General features: G+C 37.5%; 1 protein-coding gene and 1 pseudogene across 10 annotated transcripts in view; one reads left to right on the top strand and one right to left on the bottom strand.

Moving 5' to 3' along the window:
* LOC123818075 (adenomatous polyposis coli protein) overlaps window positions 1-24,669 on the top strand; it is a 147,803-nt gene that overhangs the window by 33,133 nt on the left and 90,001 nt on the right. For 3 of the 10 annotated variants that reach the window (XM_045837920.1, XM_045837925.1, XM_045837929.1), the window contains exon 2: window positions 16,261-16,377. The exons of 5 other annotated variants lie outside the window; for them this stretch is intronic. The gene's annotated coding sequence lies outside the window, so the exon portion shown is untranslated. Of the gene's footprint in view, window positions 1-16,260; window positions 16,378-16,885; window positions 16,921-24,669 lie in introns of those variants that run through there. 2 more of the 10 variants (XM_045837923.1, XM_045837926.1) reach the window with 2 other exon arrangements.
* On the bottom strand, window positions 23,429-23,519 carry LOC123818187 (annotated as a pseudogene).

A 24,669-nucleotide genomic window follows, 5' to 3' on the forward strand; every position in this document is an offset into this window, starting at 1 on the left:
TGTATTCTGTGGTATTTAAAGTACTAGCCCATAAAGAAGAGATAGGAGATCCTTCTGATATGTATAGTGTTAACTGTGATATTTCAACCAATTGGCCACTTTTTAGAAAGGGTGGAAAAAAGATAAGACTCTTGTTAGGGGCAGGGAAGGATTGTGAGTTGGATCTAGAAAGCAGTGAGCTAGTGGGAGTCAGATTATGAGATAAAGTGAGAGTAAAGAATAGGAAATAGGTGTGGCATGTGAGAGAATAGAGTTAACCACCACAATAGTAAAGTTCAAGAAACAGTGAAGCAAGCTAAGATTCAGGAGGGGTGCTATGTAATATTTACAATTGTATGGAACAGCAATTATTTACAGTAGTAATGGAGCAACAATCATGTGACAGAATCTATGTGATCTGAATAACAAGAATAGGAAGTACAGGACCTAGAGTAGTGTGCTATTGGAACACAAGTGAAGTGAAAGATAGAAAATTAAAAATACACTATGAAAGAGAGAACAAGGGAAACCAGTCAGACAATGCAATTTAACAAACTACGTGAAGAAGACTAAACAGAAAGAAGAGAAATACAAAAGTACTAATAAAGATGTAAGAAAAATGCAAAAATAGTAATAATTTAAATATACAATAACTTGCAAGTTCTCTGGAGTAGCAAAGTAAAATTTGTCTCATTGTCTCAGTTGTTGAGATAACCCCTCTTTGGGGCTAACTCTGGTATTTTCACAGCTCCAGGTTTTATTGTCTCACTTGTGGGGGGAAAAAAAGGAAGGAAGAAGGAAGGAATAGAAAAAGAAAGAAGGAAAGAAAGGAAGAAGGAATTAAAAAAAAAAGCCTTCTGCTGGCTTTAAACCCGCCAAGGCAGTTCTGCTGGTCTTCCTAGCTGCAGCAGGCTGAGGAGGGATTGATTTCCCTTTTCTCCCTTCCTGAGCTGCTCTGTTCACAGTTGCCCAGCCTCCAGACCAGTTCCTCAGTTCGCTGTCGGCCCCAGTCCCCTCCTGCACATAGCCTATGCCTTCAGTTCACCAGTTGCGCTGTCCTTGAGGTGCACCAATTAGGGGCAACTCACACACCACCTTCTCATTCTTTGCTGTCCTAAATGCTAGGGACTTAGCGCCACTTCAGGGTAGTTCAGCCCCACCACTAAGTTTAGTGTTTCTGGGGATTGCTGACTTCCTGAGGCCTGTAGCTCTCTTCAGGGGCATCTCCACCTTCCTCTTAGAGAGCCAGTCGGCCCTACAGGGGCCTGGGTTCAGGGGCCGGGTGGGAGGTGCCTCTGGGCATTTGGGTCAGGTGCCCTCAGTCCCAGGACTGAGGCCGCCACTACTGGGGTGGGACAGGCAGCCTCCTGGCCACAGGATTAGGTGCACACCTCCCCAGGGCTCCAGGTGTGAGCGCGTGGCTGGGCTGGGGTTAGGGGTGCAGGAGGCAGGGGCGGCTGCTGGAGGAGAACTCCCCAAACAGCCTCTGAGTGCCTCTTTTTTCTCTTTGAGAAAATCCTCTTGTCCAAGCCTGCAACTCCAAACAAGCACCTGGCTCTCTCACACAGCCCCACTCTCCAACCAGACTGGGGACTGACTGGGTCAGGGTCCATCACAGCCCAACTCTCCCCAGCTAGTGTCCACAGTCTCAGTGGGTACACATAGCCTCTGTGTGTTTGCCACTTTGTCTTTATTCCCCTCCTGTGACTTCAAACATCCAGATCCCTCCTGGTGCTGCTCAAACCTTGTTTGGCAGGGGAGGGAGCCATTGACCTGGCTCTCTCCCTAGAATCCTGTGGCAGACCCTGCGGGCACCGGGTCTGGGGCTGCAGCCTCCCTGGTCCCCCCGCACTGGTCCTAGGGAACTTATTGTCCTGAAGTACTTTCCTTACCGTCTGATTTTTCAATGTCCTCTACAGTTTTTGGTCTCCAATCTTCATAAATGCTGGGATACCATTGGCTGTTTGCTCTGTTCCTCGGAAGATCGTCTAGGTGTTTCGCCTGTGCACAGGGGGAAGTGGACTCCACTCCTACCTATCTCGCCACCATCTTCCCCTCTATCATTCGTTTGAATTCTTATTTCTTCATTCTGTTCTGGTTGAATGTTTATTTCTTCCTTCTCCACATTGTTGAGTTGAGTCCCGGTTTCTTTCCCTTCACTGTTGGTTCCCTGTACATTTTGCTTTATATCAGTTTGCATAGCCTTCATTTTCTCCTCTATTTTGTGACCATACTCAGATGTTTCTGTGAGCATCTTGATTATCAGTGTTTTGAACTCCATATCTCATAGGTAGGCTATTTCTTCATTGCTTAGTTCTTTTTCTGGAGTTTTGATCTGTTTTTTCATTTGGGCCATATTTCTTTGTCTTGGTGTACCTGTTATGTTGTAAGGGGCAGAGCCTTAGGTTTTTGCCAGGGTGGGGCTACCCAGGTTGCATTGTGGCACTGTATTTGGGGACAGGGTCAGAGAGGGAACAATGGCACTTGCTCACCGGCTTTCAGTCACTTCCCCTGCTACCCACAAGCAGATTGGGCCCTTCTGGGCTAATATCTGGGTGGGTGGGCTTGTGTACATTCTTGGACCCTATGGGTCTATGTCATAAACTCTCCTGTGAGTCTGGGAGTGTCTCCAGCTGCTGCAACCTCCACAGGTTTTTACAGCCAGAGGTTCTGAAGCTTTCTTTTCCCTCACTAGAACCCTGGGTTGCACAGTCTGTTTTGCTCTCCAGTTGTTCTTCCCTGTTTATCTGCACGCAAATATGGGACTGTCCTGGTCCAGCAACCACTGCCTGCCCTGGTCCTCTAGCTACCGCCTTGATGTGCGTCCTCTCCATCCTGGCTGCCCACATCTGCCCCCACCCCTCCTACCAGTCTGGATGAATGTTTCTTCTTTAACTCCTTGGTTGTTGGACTTCGTACAATTTGATTTTCTGGCAGTTCTGGTCGTTTTTTTGTTTTTAAATTCATTGTTGTCCTTTTGGTTGTGCGAGGAGGCAGTGTATCTACCTATGCCTCCGTCTTGGCCATAAGTTAATTGCATCTTGGAGGTCTTAGTAAATAAAGTTTAAAAAGTCTTACAGAATAATTATGAAGTTTTAGGTTTAAAATATTAATCTGTATTAAAAGAAAGAATTAAATGTATTAGTTCCCTTAAGTATTTGAACTCTTTTATTAGGCAACTCATTCTCCTAATCTTAAATGTATCTACATATTAGGTACTGTTGGGGGTAGACCAAGTTGACCCAGAAGTTTCTGATCTGATTTATAAAGTCTAATAAGTCTAGGTAGATTTTTTTCCTTTAATGAATAAGTTTGGATCGTTTAGCCTGTAATAGAAAACATTTATACTCAGATATCCAGAAGTGAAATAATTTTGTTGTCTATACCTTACCTCATATGTTTAAAATTCAACTTAAAGCAAGAGAGAAGGAAGACAATCAAAAAGAGATAAGATGGTATATAATTAGACCTCTATCACTTGGAGTTGGTTTATAGGGTGTTGAAAACGTGACTATTTTCATATCAAGGGAAGAATTTGTAGGTATTTGCATGAGAATAAAAGTCTTGATCCAAGGATTTTTAGAGGAACATCAATTGGTTGCCTCCCATACACACTCCAACCAGGCATTGAACCTGTAACCTAGTTATATGCCTTGACCTGAGAGCAAACTCTCAGCCTTATTAAATTTTTTCCTGGGAGAAAGACTTTTTTTTTTTTTTTAAGATTTTATTCATCCATCTTTTTTAGAGAGGGAAGGGAGGGAGAAAGAGAGAGAGAGAGAAACATCAATGTGCGGCTTCCGGGGGTCATGGCCTGCAACCCAGGCATGTACCCTGACTGGGAATTGAACCTGCGACACTTTGGTTTACAGCCCGCGCTCAATCCACTGAGCTACGCCAGCCAGGGCGAGAAAGACTTTTTTAAAAAACTCAAATGAATTCTGTGTGTTCCTTTTTTTACATTCACAATGATATCATAAATATTTGGTTCTATTTTAGTGACCTTATGTCACTGAGCTCTTTAATGCTAAAATGTCATCCTTATGAATAGGTTTTATAAATTGGTACTACAGATTGTACCTTTGGGAACAATTTTATCACTGTTTTTGGTTTTCAATAAAGATCAAAGTTTAAAACATTAAACAAGACATGCTTTAAAAAAACATAGGCAAGCATAAAATCTTGTTTTAAACATTTAGTTTGTAAAAATTAATCAGAATTTCTTTTCCATAGGAAGTATAGTTTTGCCTTGGCTGGTGTAGCTCAGTGGACTGAGCATCGGCCTGCAAACCAAAAAAAGGAAGTATAGTTTAAAACATAGGAAGTATAGTTTAAAACACCTGATAATTTTATCAGGTTAGGGCATGTTAAAAATTAACATAATTTTTCCCTTTAGTCATATACAAGTATTTGAATATTTTATTAATTGGATAAAATGGTCACCAAAGGTAGATTTAGATTTTTATTAACAACATAAAGTTAACGAGTAACTGTTGTCAAAATTGCCAAAATAACACCAAGTAAAACAATATTAAATTCCTTTAGAGTATGAAATTTAGTGTTTTTTTTCTGTCATCATATTTCCATATTGGAAAAGGTCTTGGGCCATCAAATTTAACTATAAATTAGTAGTGTGCATCTGAATTCTGGTTATTTCTCCTGTTAAGTAGGAACTAGAGACTAGTCCTGTTAGTTTTTGTGGATCTTGCTCTAATCTGCATCCTTCCTTATTTGAAACAACTTTGTTTTTCATTGTCTGTAAAATGAAGTCTAAATTGTTTAACCTGACAGGCAAAATGGAAATACATTTCTGCCCTGAAGAATCCTTAAATATCTTTCAAGGCTCGTTCTTTTGCTACTTTCTCTCTTAAATCTTTCTTGATTACCTTGCTGGAATGATCTGATCTCATCCTTTGACACACATGTCCTTGTACTAAAATTTTTGTTGTAAATGTTCTCTATTAGACTGTAAGTTGATGTCTTATTCATTTTTATATCATCTACATTAATACATTCAACAAAATGTATTGAATGCTTATTATGCACCAAGCACTGTTCCAGGTGTGAAAGAAATAGCAGTGCACAAGAATCAATCTAGATTCCTGTCCTCAGAGAATTTTTATTCCAATTTAGGAAACAGTGATGAGGGAGACAGAAAACTAAATAGATAGATACACAGATAGAGCCTTTCAGATCATAAATGATTTCATGACAAAACAAGTACAGTGTGATGGAAAAGTTTAAGGATGTAAGGATGGCGGTACCAGTGTAAATAGTGATCATGCAAGGTCTCTTTGAATATGTGATGTGAACACCAAGACCTGAACTGTAGGATGGAGCAGTCATTTGAAGATTTGAGAGCAGAGTCCTTAGGCTGAAGGAAAGGCAGTGAATAGACATGATTATAAGAAAGAGGGAAGAGAGGGAGAGGCATGAGAGGAGAGTGGGAGTGAGAGCAGGAAATAGATTATGCAGTCTTGTAAAGCAAGGTAAAGAAATTTATTCTAATTTCATTGGAAAGCCAGTGAATGATTTGAAGATATCAAGGGCTCATTTGGGTGCACCCATATAATCTGCCTATTTTAAAGTCAGCCAGTTAATAACCTTAATTACATCTGCCAAGTCCTTTTTGCTCTGTAATGTAGCGTATTCACTACAGTAACACCAGGACATATTTAACCCAATACATATTTAACATATTTAACATACAGAAGCAGTAAAGCAGAATTAACTCAGACAGAATAGCCAGACATATTTAACCCAATACATATTTAACATATATAACATACAGGAGCAGTAAAGCAAAATTAACTCAGAGTAGCCATTATTAAGTCATTCACAGTTTTTCTTATTTCCTTTGCCTTTACTGATATGTCTATTACCAGACATTACTTTGTATTTACCACAGCTCCAAAGTCTGCTTCCCTTTAGTTTTTTAGCCAAATTAAAACAAAAGTGTTGCCTGCATTTAAAGAGATTTTGTTGTAGATATGTTCCAGAGAGATCTGTGGTTTTTTACTGATAAAAATTTCTGGGTTAAAGGCTACTTATTGTAGATTTCAAATAGACATTTGAAAACTGTTTGAGTTTTCTTGTTTTCACTTATTCTGATTATTAATAATGCATTCATTCAATACATATTTATTGAGCATCTACCACTGCAGCTGTAATCAGCAGAATGATGGTAATGAACAAGTAACTTCTTTTAAAGTATATTTTATTGATTATGTTTTTACAGTTGTTCCCATTTTCCCCCTTTGTCCCCCTCTGCCCAGTACTCCCATTCCCTCCAGCGTTCCCCTCTCCCCATAGTTTATGTCCATGGGCTATACATATAAGTTCTTTGGTTTTTCCATTTCCTATACTATTCTTGACCTCTAATAGACCTCTCCCTGTCTATTTTGTACCTACCAATTATGTTTCTCAATCCCTGCACCTCTTCCCCTTTATCCCCTTTCCCCCACAGCTGATAAGCCTCCAAATGACTTCCATACCTATGATTCTGTTCCTGTTCTAATTGTTTGCTTAGTTTGTTTCTAAGTTTTGTTTTTGTTTTTAGGTTCAATTGTTGATAGTTGTGAGTTTTCATTTTACTGCTCATAGTTTGGGTCAGCTCCTTTTTCTTAGATAATTCTCTTTAACATTTCATGTACTAAGGGCTTGGTGTTAATGAACTCCTTTAACTTGATCTTATCAGGGAAGCACTTTATCTGCCCTTCTATTCTAAATGAAAGCTTTGCTGGATAGAGTAATCTTGGTTGTTGATCCTTGCTTTTTGTCACTTTGAATACTTCTTCCCAGTTCCTTCTTGCCTGCAAAGTTTCTTTTGAGAAATCAGCTGAGAATCTTATGGGAACTCCTTTGTAGGTACATCTCTGCTTTTCTCTTGCTGCCTTTAAGATTCTCTCTTTATCTTTAACCTTTAGCATTTTAATTATGACGTGTCTTGATGTGGTCTTCTTTGGGTCCAACTTGTTGGGAACTCTTTGTGCTTTCTGGACTTGTATTATCCATTCCTTCACCAAATAGGGAAGTTTTCTTTCACTATTTTTTCAAATAAGTTTTTAATTTCTTGTTCTTCCCCTTCTCTTTCTTGCATCCCTATGATTCAGGTGTTGGCATATTTTGAGATGTCCCAGAATCTTATACTATCCTTGTTTTTTTTGAATTCTTGTTTCTTCATTCTGTTCTGGTTGAATGTTTATTTCTTACTTATGTTCCAGGATTTGAATCCTGCCTTCCTTTCATTCACTGTTGGTTCCCTGTATATTTTTCTTTATTTCACTTAGTGTAACGTTCATTTCTTCCTTTATCTTGTTGCTGTACTCAGTGAATTCATTGAGCATCTTGATCACCAGTGTTTTGAACTCTGCATCTGATAGGTTGGCTGTCCCTGTTTCATTTAATTTTTTTCTTGGGATTTTGTTCTGTTCTTTCATTTGGGCCATGTTTCTTTGTCTCTCAAATTTGGCAGCCTCCCTGTTTTTTTCTGTGTATTAGGTAGAGCTGCTTTGACTCACTGTAAAAGGCACCTGTAAATATTGTGGGGCGGAGCTTTAGCTAATCAACAGGGTAGGCAACTTGCTTCACTGCTGTGTGGCTCTGTGTGGGGAGAGGGCCCAGAGAGGGAACTGTGCTGCTGCTTGACTCCTGGGGATTTGCCTGGCACTTGCCCAATTTCCAGTCACTTCATCCACTCCCCATATGTGATTGTCACCCTTCCAGCTGTTGCCCTGATGCTAAATCCCAGAGTGGGTGGGTTTTCATATGTTTTAAGACAGCATGGGCCCTTTTAGCATAGTTTCCTGAAAATCTAGCAGGTACCTCTGCCTCCCCAAACCCCACTAGTTTTTACGGCCAGAAGTTATGGGGATTTATCTTCCCAGCGATGGAACCTTGGGCTGTGTGATCTGGCCTGGGGCTGGGACCACTTGCTTCCAAGGCATCTCTCCCAATTTTTATCCACTACAAGTGAATGTGGAACTGCCCATGCCCATTCTGCAGCTGCGATCCCCTCTCCTCTCTATCTCTGCATCTCTGTCACTCCTTCCCATCTGATTGAATGTGGCTTCTTTAAATCCTTGGTTGTGGGAATTTCATGCAGTTCGATTTTCTGACAGTTCTTAGTGTTATTTGTTTTGAGATTTAGTTGTAATTCTTTTTGTCGTTTCGTGAGGAGGCGAAGCGTGTCTACCTATGCCTCCGTTTTGACCAGAAATGAACAAGTAACTTTTGGAGGCATGAGACTCTAAAGAAGTCAAGTTGCTTTAGGAGATAACATACTTAGAGCTAACTTAGTGTAGGGAGGTGCTCATGAGACCTGGAGGGTGAGGCAGTTTGATCAACATTGGTTTAGGAGTCAGACTGCCACTTCACAGTTGTGTGGATTGGCTGAGTTTTAAATTTTATTCAGTGTTGATTCTTTGTGTGAATAGTAATCTTTTTAAAAAATCTCTACAGAAGTTTAATTAGGGTTAGATGATATTATATGTATTTGCCTAACATAAACTCTGCTACTGGTTTAGAAGATTTATCATTGAAACTAATGAAGTTTAATGCACCTTATTGCATGGGCCCTTTTGCAGAAGCCCTACCAATTTTGATTAATTTTCCTTAAAGAAGATTCCCCCACAATTTTTATATGCTCCTGGCACCCACAAAATCTGAATTCGCCTTTGACCACAGGTTAGATTAGAAATAAATGTTAACTTCTCTCTTGTTCAAATGTTGTGATTTCAAATTGTGCCCAACTTAGAAGTACTTAACATTTGAAAAAATTACAGAAATAATATATATTAGATTGTGGAAATTTTATGAAATTCAGAAAAGGTTAAATTTCTATAATCCCACACCCAGAGTGGACACTTGATATGCCCATATATAACTCACTTTTTAAAAAAGCAAGCTATTCAGTATCATTAAGCATATATTCTTCATTTTCAGCTAATATTACATGAATTATATAATTATATATCATACTGGGTTGACCAAAAAGTCCTTATGGTTTTTTCCCATAAAATAAAAGACTCATTTTTCATATCACCAATAACTTTATTGATTTGGATATTTTGAGTATGTCCACTACCTTCCATATAGTATAGTGATGATTGTTCTTAATTAATGTCTCAATTTGATTGCTATCAACTTCAACTGGTCTACCCAACAGTCGAGCATCGTCCAGAGAGAAATCTCCAGCATAAAACTTTGCAAACCACTTTTGACACATTCTCTCAGTCACAGCATCTTCTCCATACAGTGCACAAATCTTTTTTTTTTATTTTAGTTGTGTTTTTACCTTTCTTGAAGTAATAAAGCATAATATGCCAAAAATGTTGCTTATTTTTTCCATCTTCAATATTAAAATGGCTACATAAAAACTAACCAATTTTGATAAGTTTCTTTTAATGCAAGCTGAAATGATAGCTCTTACAATACAAGCTAACAAAATTGTTTCAGATGAAGTTAAAGACAACTAAGCACTATTAGAGCCATCTGGAAAAAAATGAACTTTTTGGCCAACCCAATATAATTACCTTCTATGACATTATTTTTGTTTGTTTAAGTTGACTTTTTATTTAGATTCCATATGTAAGTGATACCATGCAGTATTTGTCTTCCTCCATCTGGCTTATTTTACTTAATGTAATGTCCTCAGGGTCCATTCATGTTATTGCAAATGATAGGGTTCCCTTTTTTCTCAGGGTTATTAATACTGCAATAAACATGGGATTCAGAAACTTCCCCCATATTCCAAGAAGTAGAATTTTCTACCAAGAAGTAGAAGTTTTAGATCATGTGACACTTCTGTTTTCAATTTTTGAGGAACCTCCATATTGTTTTCCATAGTTACTGCACCAATTTACATCCCTGCCAGCAGTGCACAAGGATTCCCTTTTTACCATGTTGTCCCCAATACTTGTTATCTCTTGTCTGATGACAGCCATTTATCATTGTGGTTTGATGTGCATTTTCCTGATAGTGATGTTGAGCATTCTTTTGTGTATGTATTGGCCATTTGGATGTCTTTGGAAAATGTCTATTTGGTTCCTCTGCCCACTTTTAAACTGGATTTTTTTTTAAAAAAATTGTCTATTGAGTTAAGTGAGTTCTTTATGTATTGTATTTTGACTATATGGGCTCCTCAGCATATATATGGTTTGCAGATATTTTTTCCCATTCAAGAAGTTGGCTTTCGTTTTGTTAATGATTTCTTTTGCTGTGCAGAAGCTGTTTTGTTTTTTTTTAAGATTTTATTTATTTGTTTTCAGAGAGGGAAGGGAGGGAGATAGAGAGAGAGAGAGAAACATCAATGTGCGGCTGCTGGGGGTTATGGCCTGCAACCCAGGCATGTACCCTGGCTGGGAATCGAACCTGCGACACTTTGGTTCGCAGCCCGCGCTCAGTCCACTGAGCTACACCAGCCAGGGCCAGAAGCTATTTGTTTTGATGTAGTCCCACTTGTTTATGTTTGCTTCTGCTGCCTTTGTTTTGATTTCAAATCCAAAAAATCATTGCCAACATCAGTGTCAAGGAGGCTACCCACTATGTTTTCTTCTAGAAGTTTTATGATTTTGGGTCTTAAATTTAGGTCTTTAATCTATTTGAGTTGATTTTTGTGCATTATGTAAGCTAGGGGTCAAGTTTCATTTCTTTGCATGTGTCTGTCCAGTGTCCCCACACCATTTATTGAAGAGGCTGTCCTTTCCCCATTGTTTATTATATATGGTGCTTAGTGCTTCTCAGTCCTAGCAGCATATTCCAATGCCCGGGCCTCATCCTCAGAGATTCTGACTTCATGGTCTTTTAAAAAAACTCAAACTCATAAAGTGAATCTACTGTGCAGCTATATAATCTCGGAAACTTGGTCCCAAGGCTGTGTTGCATTTTTTTTTTCCACTTACAGGGTCCAGGGTTTTTATTTAAAGCATTTCATTTCCTCTGACAGAAGTTATATTTTGCTATCAAATTCATTATTCAGCATTTGCTCTACTATTATTTCCTGAGGGCATCTGCATTGGATACCCTTTGGATATTAATTTTGTCATTCTCAAACTAATATTTGATAAACTCTTATTATGTACAAAATATTATGACATGCACCATAAGACATTCAAGATAAAATCAAATGTGATTCTTCCCTCAATATTCTTGTAGCCAGGAATGGGGAAGGAGATACAAAATGGTGGTGGGAACAAGGGAAGGAAGATAGTGGATTGATGCTTTGGGTCTTAAATTTAGGTCTTTAATCTATTTGAGTTGATTTTTGTGCATTATGTAAGCTAGGGGCCAAGTTTCATTTCTTTGCATGTGTGGAAGCACTAATGGTGTGATGGTAGATTACTTCATCGAAATGGGTATTTAAGCTGAACCTTGATTTGGATCAACAGAGCAATTAATAATCTGTTACTTTAAAAAAAGTATTTCATATTTTATAATTACAGTTCACAATGACAGATTTGATCCTTGTAAATAAAATAAGCTACCAGATAGTTATTCTACAGATGGAAGAGTAGCCAAGTCTTACTTAGGTGACATATCTGGAGTCATAGAGCTGCAAAATGAAAGATTCAGAACTTTGAACCTAAGTCTTTTCTTTCCATATACTGGAGCCTTCTACTCTCTGACATTAATGTGTATTTTATGTGCTTGTTGAGTTGGTCCTGACTCCTGGTGACCCTTGAATGAGTGATGTTCACAATGCCTTGTCCTCAACAGCCCTGCCCAGCTCAAGTAGACTCAGACCTATGGCTTCTTTAATGGAGTCAGTCCATCTCATGTTTGCTCTTCCTCTTTTCCTGCTGCCTTCTGTTTTTCTGGCATTATTGTCTTTTTCCAAAGAACTCTGCCTTCTCATTATGTGCCAAAAGTAGGATTCCATTTTGTCATTTTTGCCTTCAGTGATATTTCAGGCTTAATTTGTTCTAGGACTCAATTTGCTCTAGGATCACATTAGAGTAAAGTCAGAAAGCTCTACCTTTAAGATGAGTTTTAGAAATGACTAATTGTTTAGTTTCATTGGACATTATTAAGATGTAAGTACTGAAGCAGTTGAAGATAAAGTTATAGTGAGGTGCACAGAATAATGGCTCCCCAAGGATGACCATTTCCTAAACCCCAGAACTTGTGAATCTGTTAGATTATATAACAAAGGGGAATTCAGGTTGAAGATGAAATTAAGGTTGTTAATGAGGTAAACTGAAAATAGGGAGATTATCCTGGATTGTTGAGGTGCACCAATGTATAACCTTTAAAGTGAGTCTTTAAAAGTGGAGTAGAAAAGCAGAAGAATGAAGAGTCAAAGAAAGAGATGGTGATGGTAGAAGCAAGGTCAGCGTGCTGCAAATTGAGAAGGACTCAGTCCACCCTTGCTAATAAAGCTTTGGCAGTTGGAGGAAGAAGGTTTTTAACCAAGGAATGTAGTCGATATCTAGAAACTGGGAAAGGCTAGAAAACAGAATCTTCCTTAGAGCCTCCAGGAAGGCACGGAACCCTTTAGATACCTTGATTTTAGCTCACTGAGACCTATTTTGGACTTCTGAATGAGAAAACTGTAAAATAATGAGTTTTGTTGTTTTAAACCACTAAAGTTGTGTAATTTGTTATGGCAGCCATAGGAAGCTTAATACATGTACAAAGACTAATTGGCATGTCATTCAGGCCCTCCATTGTTAAACTCCAGCCTATCTCAGTTCCACTGTCTAGCAGTGGAAAGCTATGAAATGTTCTTGAGCAGAGGTGTAAAAAACTATTTTGATGTTTGCTGATTGTAGAGAAGAAGGATTGGAGGGAGAGAAACTAATTAAGATTCTATTATTGGTGCTAGAAATATTTCTTTTAAGTAACTTTTGTCCCTGGAGGTAACACAGAACACACAGGTAAATCTCATTTGTAGATTTGAGTATACCTCCCATTTATTAGTTTATATATACATCATGAAAAATCCCATTGTCATTGCAACATTTCAGCTCTTTGCCATTTCCCATGAGAAGTATAGGAAAGATGGAAGAATTGGTCTTCACAACCAGTTTGGCCTTGAAAGTCTGACCCATTTTATTCTCTTAAGCTTTTTCATCATACCATAACCCAGAATAACTCTAAAGACTAGAAGGTTTGTAAGTAAATCTGAGCTTTATTTGATGACTCAGCTCCTGGAGAACTAAGATTTACATTAGCATGTGTTTTTTAATGCATAATTATTATTTTTAAAGAAAATTTTTGTTGGTCTCTTTGTAGGCATAAATATATTCTATTCTATTCTATATCTGAGCTATACAGTAAAGAGTTAAGTATTGACAAAGCACAAGATTTTTTTTTAAGATTTTATTTATTTATTTTTAGAGAGGGAAGGGAGGGAGAAAGAGAGAGAGGGAGAAACATAAATGTGTGGTTGCTGGGGGTCATGGCTTGCAACCCAGGTACGTACCCTGACTGGGAACCAAACCTGCAATACTTTGGTTCGCAGCCTGCGCTCAATCCACTGAGCTACACCAGCCAGGGCAAAGCACAAGATTTAAGACAAATGAAAGGAGCACTATTTTTAACTCATTTTATATATTAGTTAATATTGTTGCTCACATCCCTCTCAGTTTTTAAAATTTTCTTAAATTAAGCCAAACATGTCTATATTAAAATGAATGCAAAATTTAAGACATGGAGAATCCCACTAAACCCTGTTTAGTCATTAAACTTTTTTTTAGAGAGCATTGTTCTAAGTGAGCCATTAAACTTTTTAAGCTGCAGAAAGTTCAAACGTTTTAGGGTTTGTTTTTTTAGGATTTTATTCATTCATTTTTAGAGGGGAAAAGAAGGAGAAAGAGAGAGAGAGAAATATCAGTGTGTGGTTGCCTCTTGCACACCCTGTACTGCGGACCTGACCCACAACCCAGGCATGTGCCCTGACCAGTAATTGAACTGGCAACCCTGTGATTCACAGCCCACACTCAATCCACTGAGCTACACCAGTCAGGGCCAGAAGTTGTTTTGTTTTGTTTTTTAAGGTGGGCTGTATGTTCATAATTATACATTTACTTATGAACATATGCTAAAAAAAAGTCAAGCTGATCATAATGAACCACAAATACTTGAAGTCAGGGGTATGTTTGTCCACACTGTCTTACAATTTATTTCTGTATTTAATTTTGATCAGAAAATATTTTTAATCTTACTGTATATATAGTGTATATGATAATGCAATCTTCTTAATTAGGGATATCAGGACATTTATTCTGAGATATGCAGAAACCCAGTAGCACAAATTAATGTTCCAGTGATGTTTATTGTATTCAAATTTGGTCCAATACCTTTTGATTAAAGTTTTTAAAATATCTAAATATATTTTAAAAATAAAATTCAAATCAAAGTTTTGCAGAACCCCTGAGGAAACCAGTTTGAAAATCTTACCAAATAATTCAATTGGCAGCATTGTAAAATGTCAAGTTTTTAGATTGGCTTACTTTTAGATTTTAATTATAGTGATTAATGAAATAGTCATAGGTTTCTTCAAAATTTTATCATTTGACTCACTAAGTTCTACAATAAATGTAGTAAAAACCTAGACAAATAATCTTGAGCTAAATCTTGGCTACAGGCTAGTTTACTAAATAATAGCTTGAATCATAGTCTGATTCAAGAGTAAGAGAGTTGTTTCTTAGGGTACTAAGAAGCTATTTTTAGGAACTTCTATAATGTATTCTTTGTTTTGAAGGGTACTTTTTCTTTCCAGAAAGGAAGGGTACTTTTTCTAGGCTTTATGAGAAATTGTCTGTCTGAATTTGTCACAAATAGTCAATGACTATATAAATAATTTAGTCCTGTTTAATGAATCATGCACTTTGAGTAAGAGTATCTTAAAAGCCTTTTGTAAAACTAAGTCATCCTGACAAATGGGATATATTTAAGATAGAACCAAATTGATTCACATGTTTCCTTTATTTCAAACATGAAGGAAAATTGTGTCTAGACGTATTTAAACACTTAATATATATTTTTTCTAATTACTGTAATATGTGGTCAGTTCATTTGCTAATGCAACAAATACTTAGGGAGTATTTGCTCATTATCATATAGAGACAAAGAAAAAATATTCAAAAACATAATGAAAAAAGAGAAATCACTCCATTACTCTACCTTCCAAGGATAACCACTACGTGTACATCTGTTGCGTGTATACGTATGAGCATTATGCTGTATGTCTATTACTTTTCTAATTTACAATTTTTAATAAATTGGAATTGCTCCAAATATACTACTATATCAACATAAGAAACATCCAGACCCGTAGAGAATTTTTACACATTTATTAGAGCCAAACTGACGATAATTACAGATAAGCAAAATCTCAATGAATTGAAGAAATGCTTCATAGAATGACAGTTTGGCAACTTATTTTATACAGGAGAATGAAAGGAGACATAAGGAGGGTTACATGAAATCCATTGGTGGTAGATTAAGGGGGCTGGCAAAAGCAAACTGGGTGGAGCTCGGGGTGGGGAATGTCTGGGATTGGCTAAAAGGGCAAAATAGAGAAACACATCTTTTCCACTGATGGTACAGGATAGCTACTAATTAACATTTACAGCACTAAAAGGTGGTCTTAGAAGGAGGAAGATAATAATGAGGGGTTCTGTGCCCTCACATTCTGGTGGTTGTGACATGAGAGGTCTGGAAAAGAGTACTTTGACCTTTCAAAGTTTATTATCTTAGATGCAAAAAAACCCACAAAACACAAAAATATAGGCTCACTTATGGCAAAGATTGACCTTTGTCAAGTAAACTGTAGGCCTAGGATGAGACTACGGGCTATGAACTGCTTTTAGTAGGAACTTTTATGTTCAGACCATCCTATGTGGTTACTTCTGATTGCTGAGTTTGTAAGCTCAGGCCTCCCTGAGCTTGTAACCCCTTTTTCGTCCACAGCTGTTTAATAGCTTGCTTCTTTTCATGCTATTTTAAAAATTAAGAAAAGATTATAGTTAATATAGTTCATCTAAAGAACTGAAGTTAAGTATCCATTTAAATTTGAAATAGAACATGAAACTGATTTTCCCCATATTTAAACCAGAACTTAAATCCACTTTAAATTTTTGGCATTTTGGATTTTGCCTAATTCTTAAAAATTAGTAATTTAAGATTTACTTGGTTGACTTAAATGTAGAATTTGCATTAAAATACTAAATTTAAATTTCAGATTCATTGTAGCCAACAGCACATACTGTGCCAGGGACTACTTTAAATACTGCTTCATACATATTCCTCTATTCCTTACTTCTCCTGTTTTTACAGAGGAAATTGAAGCACTGAGCCTGTAACTGACTGAAATCACTAGTAAGAGGCAGGAGCAAAGATTCCACCCAGACAGTGACTCCATGATTCCGCTATGCTGCCATCATAGCTTTTCTGGTAACTGTATTTCTAATTCAAACATAGTTCGACTGATTTACCTAGCAAATCAGTGATTTTTAATGTATTTTTTGCTGTAATTCTTTTTATCTGTGCTGCAACCATGTAAAAATTAGCGAATGAGATGTAATTTATTACCCCCCAACCTCCAGCCTCTCATGCTAATCTTTTCACCATGTGGACCTCCCCCACCCCATCCTATTATGCATGTTAGCTTCCTTAAGCTTAGGTGGGTTGCCTGGGGGTTGGGGTGGTGAGGGCATACCCACAAGCTTTAGTGCAAGTTAGGGCTCCGCTGCGTGTGCAGCAGGGCGGGACCCTGTGTCCTCCTGCCCAGTGCGGAGTGCGGGCTGCGGGTCGGGAAGCAGAGCGTGAAGCAGCTGTGTAATCCTCTGGATGCAGACCAGGGCGCTCCCCATTCCCCTCGGCGACCCTCCGATTGGCTGGGCATGGGCACACGTGACCGACATGTGGCTATATTGGCGCAACCCGCTTCAGTGTCACTGGAGACGGAATGGAGGTGCTGCCGGGCTTGGAAATGGGGTAGGTGCTGGAGCCACAATGGCCCGGCTTGCTGCAGAGGGAGGGGGAGACTATTTTTCCTCGTGCTGTCTGAAAACTGGTGGTTTTCTTTGGCACAGGGTTCACCGCCACATGCCAAACGTGGAGGCAGGGGCGTCTCCCTCCCTCCCCCCTTCTACTGCAGCACAGGAGATGGATTTCCTGTGCTTCTGATCCTGGGTTTTTGACAGAAGAGGAAGAAGGGGGGAGGGGTCGGAGTGTTAAGGGGAGGCTGGTGAGAAAGAGCTGTTTTTGAAGCTAAAAGGTTGTTTTTGTTTTTATAATGCCTGTTGACAAAGTAGAGTGGAATAACAGTATCTAAGGAAACGGGTAGAGGACAACAAAGAATGGAGCATATTCATGACCAAGAGCAAAAGCTCTAACCCATTGAAAGGCTTCTTTTCTGGGGACACATGCAGTGGTAGCCAAAAGAGGGGGATACAAAGCTGCTGCTGATGGCTGATGTGAACTAGTGGAAAGGGCTACTTAGGAGTAGAGGAAGAAGAGGAGGCAGGTATTGCAGAGTTTGAGGATGGTTTTGGTTGATCGGTGAAATTTTGGTCACCAGAAGTGCATGTTTGTACACAACATCTAAATGAACTAACTCCTTGTGAATAGGGAGGCAGAAAGATACCAGTGTCTTTGTTAGTTACAAGGCACAGTGGTAGTGGCTTTTGCAGATGACTGCAGCCGTGCTCTTCTCCCGGTTAGGCTGAAAAGACAACTGCAGAGGAACAGGAAACCATGCAGCAGTGCTGGTGGTAGAAGTCCATTACAAGAAGAAGCCATGGTTTATCATTGCAACCTGAACAGGAGAAAAAATTACTTGTTTTTTTTTTTCAGTAGGAAAAATACGAAGCTATGAATGTTTTCACAGTAGAATGTACCAGATGCTTTGATTCTGCATCTCAAAAGAGGTGTTCAAATTCTTTGCTTGAACATAAATCTTACAGGAAATCTTAAATTATATGTGAAACAGTGGATCTTTTCCTTTGTTAGTATACCTTTATGTCTTTAATTAGGTTATTCAAGAGTAAATCACTTTATTATGTCAATTTCTTTATGACAAATTATAGTGATAAATTTTTCATAGGATTAATATTTAAGACCTGTATTTATTAAATAATTTCCTATTACTCTTTGGTGACTTTTAGATATCATTGAATAAACTCTACTGGCAAATATTCTAAATTAAGGCACCATGGCTTTTCTTGTAGATGTATTTCTGTTTAGTGCATACTCATAAGATACACGCTTGATAGAACGTGTTTTCATTGTACTTACATTTTTTTTGGCTTTACTTGAATGTCTAAAAACATGTTTTTTGATTGATGAGTTTTTAAATGGATTATCTTCATAACAATTTACGGTAGCCAGTCTGCCACACCTCCCTACTCCCTAAACAGGATGGATGGCACTGGCTTTGTAAAGCCCTCCAGGATCAGTGACAGCATCTCTTAAGTAGTGCTTACCCAACGGAAAGCCTGAAGAAAACCTATGATTTTGTTTCAGTAACATTTTTTAAGATAATGAGGACTTGGTCTTGAGTAAATAAGGCCATAAACTTTTCCATGATAAATTAAAGCAATTTTATTCTTTTAAAAAATATTTCTGCTTTAAGAATTATATATGATGAGGTTGATAATCCTTAAGATCTTTTTAAAATGTAATGGAAACTATAGCTAGAATTAATGATATCACATTAAAATTCCAAATGAAATGCAGTTCAATCAATTCTTTGAACCCTGATTAGTATACTCTTTAAGAGTTTATGATTCTTATTTTTACATATATTATTTCATTTTATTATTTAAACAGCTCGGTGTTGCATTATTTCCATTTTAAATGTTAGAGTACTTCTAATTAGGTATGTTGTGATTTTATCCAAGGTCATTTATTGTATAGGATGTAAGAAACTTAAATAGTCTATTTAATTCTAACTCTATATGATTATTTTAAATAATGTCTCTTACTAAGTAACATACAAAATAGTATATAACAAATTATTTGAACAACAATATAAATCATTGACAAACCATCAAATTAAAAAATATTAACTTGGTTATGAGTTTTTAACTACACTATAAGAATGCTTTGTAAAATACTTGGTAGCCAAATGGAGAGGCAGCAGTTTTTGTAATGACATTCATAGCATACTTTTTTTAGATCATCTTATTAATCATATGCACACTTATAAATAAAACAGCATTAGTTTGAGGTATTTTTAAGAATTAAATAAGAAATAAAGAACTAAAACAAGAAAAGTTGGATTATTTTCCTCTTCTAGTATGAACTACCTAATATAAGACTGAACTATTGGCTTTAGCAGTCTTTGAAATTATTCAGAACTATTGGTTTTAGTGGTCTTTGAAAGTATTCATTGTTAGTTGATATGGCCAGAATTGAGCTAGTAAGGAATTCAAAATTACTTAAGTATGCCTATGAACTGAATCAAGGCTATTTATTGGTGCTTTTATGCATAAATTGTTTTGTGGATTTTTATTTTACCATTTTTCTCTATTTTTACTGTTACTAATTTCTCATAATTTAACCAATCTTTTCATGTTAAATGTTCTCTTTAATTTTGACCTTCATTATAATAGAACAATGTGAAATGTCACCAATTGCTTTGTCTGTTTCTGGGATATTTAAAAGTTTTTATCATCTAAAATATCTTCTAATTTAAAGGAACATAGTGGTTTGCTCTTTGAAACACTGTGCCTTGTGAACTCTTCTAGGAATCCTGGATACGTCTGAAAAGTAAATTACTTTTGAAGTATTAAGTATCTTGAATGTAAAATTAGAAGGTCAGATGAAATGATTTCTAGATCTTCTAGTTTTAATAGTCAGTAATCTGTGGTTCTTGATTTCTGTGGGGTCAACTGTTAGAAAGTTACCCCAGCTCCTATTTAGGTACAGGTGGCATCTTGTATGTTATGTAATAGAAGTGTTCTCAGAAGTTTTTGTAAATCAAATCATGACATAAGCAGTGCACAAAAGGCAAGCATTCTCCCCTTTTATTCTCATACTGAACTCCTACTTCCCTTACAAGCACTCATTCAAATGTGATCTTAAATATGTGTTAATTCTTGTGAAATATTTGGTATCATTTTGTGTGTCTGTTTTTTTACACTTAATGAGTTTTTTATTGTGGTAAAATAAACAGACATAAAATTTACCATCTTAATCATTAAACTACATCTGTATTTATGTCATTAAGCACATTCATATTGTGAATGTACCACCATTTGTCCTGAGAACCTTTTCACTTTCCCCAAACAAAACCCTACCCATAAATAGTAACTCTATTTTTCAGTACCTCTAGACCCTGGCAAACCACCATTCTACTTCCTCTGTCTGTGAATTTGACTTCCCTAGGAACCTCATATAAGAAGAATCAAACAATATTTGCCTTTTTGTGACTGGCTTATTTCAACTTAGAATAATATCTTCAGTTCATCTATGTTGTAGTGTGTGTCAGAATTTCCGTCCTCTTTAAGGCTGAATAATATCCCATTGTGTGTGTGTGTGTGTGTGTGTGTGTGTGTGTGTATTTTGCATTATTTATCTATCGATAGATAACTTGGGTTGCTTCCAGCTTTTGGCTATTATGAATAATTCTGTTTGTGAACATGCTGTTTCAGTCTCTGCTTTCACCTCTTAGGGATATGTACCCAATTTTATGTTTATAATACATATAATTTTTTACCATTTTGAACTCAGTAGTGTTAAGATATGTTTTACTTGATGACCACCTAGTTTGTGGGGCTGATTGTATGATACAGTGTTCTGTAATGTCTGTCACTATTCCCCTAGTGAAGGTTCTAGGTTCTTGTCAAATCTCTGATGCCACAAACACTGCTGTGGTGTACACTTGTACATAACTACTTATAGACTGTTTACATATCATTATACGGTGAGACCTCAGTATTCATCATTAATTCGTTATGGAACTTGTAACAAGTGCTGAAACTGACAAGTACTGAAACATTTTTTTCTCGTCAAAATGTGACGAGTACAGAATTTGATGAGTTCTGAAGCCAACAAGTACCGAGGTATGACTGTATAACAAATTGCCCCAAATCTTAGTGGCTTAAACAATAAATATTTATTATTTCAGAATTTCCATGGTTCTGAAATTCAGAAATGTCTCAGCTGAGTGGTCTGGCTCAGAATCTCTCATGAAGTTGCTGTCTCTTGGCCAGGGCCACAGTCATCTGAAAGCTTGACTAGACTGGAGGATACATTTCCAAGATGGCTCACTTACACAGTTTTTTCCTCCTGGTTACTGGCAGGAGGCCTCAGTTTCTTGTCAGGAGCCTCTCCACTGGACTGCCAGAGTGTCTTACTGACATGGCCGCTGGTTTCCTCCAGTGATCATAGAGGCAAAGAGCAAGGAAGAAGCCATTTATGACATAGTCTCAGGAGTAACACACTATCACTTCTATCATATTCTCTTTATTAGAAGTAACTAAATCCAGCAACGCAAGAAGGTATCAGTTGAGCACCACCTTTTGAAGGTATAGGGTTAAAGAAATTATGGGTATGTTTTAAGATAACTACATGGACCAATGAGAAGGTTTCACTGGAATGTATCTGTAGGAGAGAGATCACTGGATCATAGGGCTTTTTTTTTTCCTATTGCTGTTGTAACAAATTACTACAAACTTCAGAGGTTTAAAACAACACAAACTTATTATCATACAGCCCTGGAGATCAGAAGTCTGAAATGGTTTTCACTGGACCAGAATTGAGGTAGTAGCAATGATGCACCTCTTCCAGAGGCTGTAGGGGAGAATCCATTTGCTTGCCTTCTCCCAGCTTCTAGAGGCCACCTGCACTCCTTGGATCACGGCCCCTTCCTCCATCTTCAGTGCCCGCAGCAGCACACTAAATCTCTCTTTGACTCTGACCCTCTGCTTCTCTCATCACGTGCTCTCCTCTGACTCTGCTCCTCCGGCCTTTGTCTTACTACAACCCTTGTGATCAGATTAGATCCACATATATAATAAGAAAAATCTCTCCATATCGGGAACTTCAGTTAATCACATCTGTAAAATTTCTTTAGCCATGTAAACTAACACATTCAGGGATTAAGACATGAAGATTTTATGGAGCCAGTTATCCTCTCTACTATAGTCATATGCATAGGTTTATTTGTTTCTTTTTTTAAAGCTGAAGTGTTGGATGTTTTTGTTACTTATACTTTGTAAAAGAATGTTACTTTTGGGTAAATGCAGACTTTCATTTGCCATATTTGTTTAAACTATAGTATAGTATGGTATATAATGGTCACTAAGATGGTAAGCAGATATTCATCAAAGATTATTGAAATATATTTTCCACTAGCTAATTTTAGATTCTTGGTCATATAATCACTTAATTGACGTCAGTTTATCAGCTACTTCTGATATAGTCTATGATAGAAACTGAGAAATGTTAAAGCAACATGGCCATGTGCCTCTGTTATCACACCATTTTTGTGGATATCTATCCAAACCTCTTCTTCCTTACACTGTGAGGTAACCTAGCCACCTTATGTTTCCAGTCATATTTATGCTCTTACCTGCCTCTTTTCCTTGATTCCTCCATGATATATTTCAGCTAAATTAGACTCTTGTTTGTTCTTCCAGAGAGACACCATTTTTCCAGTTGGAGCTTTGATCATTTTGTTTCTTCTTGTGGAATGGTCAAAGCTCCTGTCCTCTCACCTCTATGTGTCCTCTCACCGTCATGCTATCTCTCAAGTCCCTTCTTAAATGACTTTTACATTTTGAACACTTTCCTTAATTTTCTCAGCAAGGTGTGACTCCCATAGCATTCTGTCAGTGCTTTTGTACCCAAATTTGCCTTTGAGTTTTAGGTATTTGTATCTTAGCCTGGGGTTTCCTGTAAGTCAGAGCTTGAGCCAAGCAAGGCCTTGTGTGAAATTCTCTCTGAAGTGATCCAGGAAGAGGAGTAGAGAGGCCTAGAAGAAGTTAAACAGTAATGAAGGGCAGCCAGTATAAGTCTGTGTTCTCAAGTTGGTCATCACTTTGGACAACTGTGGCTTGATCTGCCAGGACCTTCTGAGAAACCAAATAGATGTGCCCACCCAAGAGAAAGAATTATATATACTAACAACCATCCCCCTTTAGTCAAGTATTGCCCCATCAGGTGTTTACTGTTTTATAGTTTGTACATGCAGAAATGCTGGGGACCCACGCTAGGGTGTCACAGATGCCCTAAGACAGAAAGCAAAAGATGCCTGGTGCAGCTGATGTACTTTCACTTTACATCTGCTTTTGAGCTGATTGATGCAGCAATGACTAGAGTGAAAGTGCGCCAAGAGAATGGAAGGTGGGACATAAACATCTGATATATTTTGTATTCTGATCCTATTTACCCTTTCTATTGGAATATTACTACTTTGCTAAATAATAAGATACTTAAGAACAAGGAACATGTCAATTTATCTTCTCCCCTCTATTAGTTATGTAGGGCTGTCATGAAAAAGTGCCACAGACTGGTGGCTTAAAATTATAGAAATCTGATAAGAACAGATACTACACATGATCTTAGCTAAAAGGCCAAGAAGGACACTTGGACCAAAGAGGGGTAGGATCAAGGGCTGGCATGGGGAGGAATGGTGAGGGTAAAATTGAGACAACTGTACTTGAACAATTTATTTCTATAAATTAAAAAATTATAGAAATTTATTACTTCACAGTTCTGGAGGCTAAGCATCTGAAATCAAGGTGTCAGCAAGGTTGGTGCCTTCTGGGGATGCTGAGGGAGATTCTTTTCCATGTCTCCCCCCCTAATTTCTGGTGGCTGCTGGCAGTTTATGGGTTTCTGCCTCCATTGCCCCATAATGTTTTCTTCCTGTCTCTGTGCCCATTTCTTCACATGGCCTTCTTTAAAGAATACTAGTCACTGGATTTAGGGCCTATCTTAATCCAGTAAGACCTCATCTTAACTTGATTATATCTGCAAAGATTCTGTTTCCAAAAAGGGTCAAGTTCACAAGGACCAGGGATTAGCTACCTGTGAATCAACATATCTCTTTGAGGAACTCAATCCAACCCACGAAACCTCTTTATAATATTTGCATGGTGTCTTATAAATAATAAGTTTTCAAATATTTAGCCATGAGAGAAATGCATCATCTTACTTTTTTAATGGGAAAGTCATCTTGGACATTCTCTGAATCTGTGCCCTCTTTTCCTGTTCTTTGCTCCCTATGGCTGAGAAAGCACTGTTTCTGTTTATTTTTGCATGTGTTTATCTTTTGTGGCTGCTACTGAGCAAAGCTTTATGAGAATTACAGATGCTAAGTATTGGATATAATACACCTTGTCTTAAAGGTGGGGAAACAAAACTCACCAAAGTAAAATGGATTAGAGAATAGTTAATAAAGAACAAAAACAAACCAATGGAAATAAGAGGATATAATTAGTAAAGAGAAATAGAAAACAAATTAGTAGAAAGGATGTGTACACCAAAAGTTAATTTTTTGTGTAAAAACCAATAAACTAGATGAAACCCTACAAAACCTGATTAAGAGAACAAAAGACAAAACCAAAAGAGTATGAATGGGATAAGAAACGAATTTTAAAATAAAAGAATATATCCAACTCTGTAGTAATATACTTGAAAAGCTAGAGAGAATGGATAATTTACTGGTGAACTATATTAATCACATTGATACAAGAAAACACATCTAACCACATAAGAAATTTCAAAACACTT

Source organism: Phyllostomus hastatus, unplaced genomic scaffold, assembly GCF_019186645.2.
Source record: "Phyllostomus hastatus isolate PE091 unplaced genomic scaffold, TTU_PhHast_1.1 phas_contig_254, whole genome shotgun sequence".
NCBI classification, from domain to species: domain Eukaryota; kingdom Metazoa; phylum Chordata; class Mammalia; order Chiroptera; family Phyllostomidae; genus Phyllostomus; species Phyllostomus hastatus.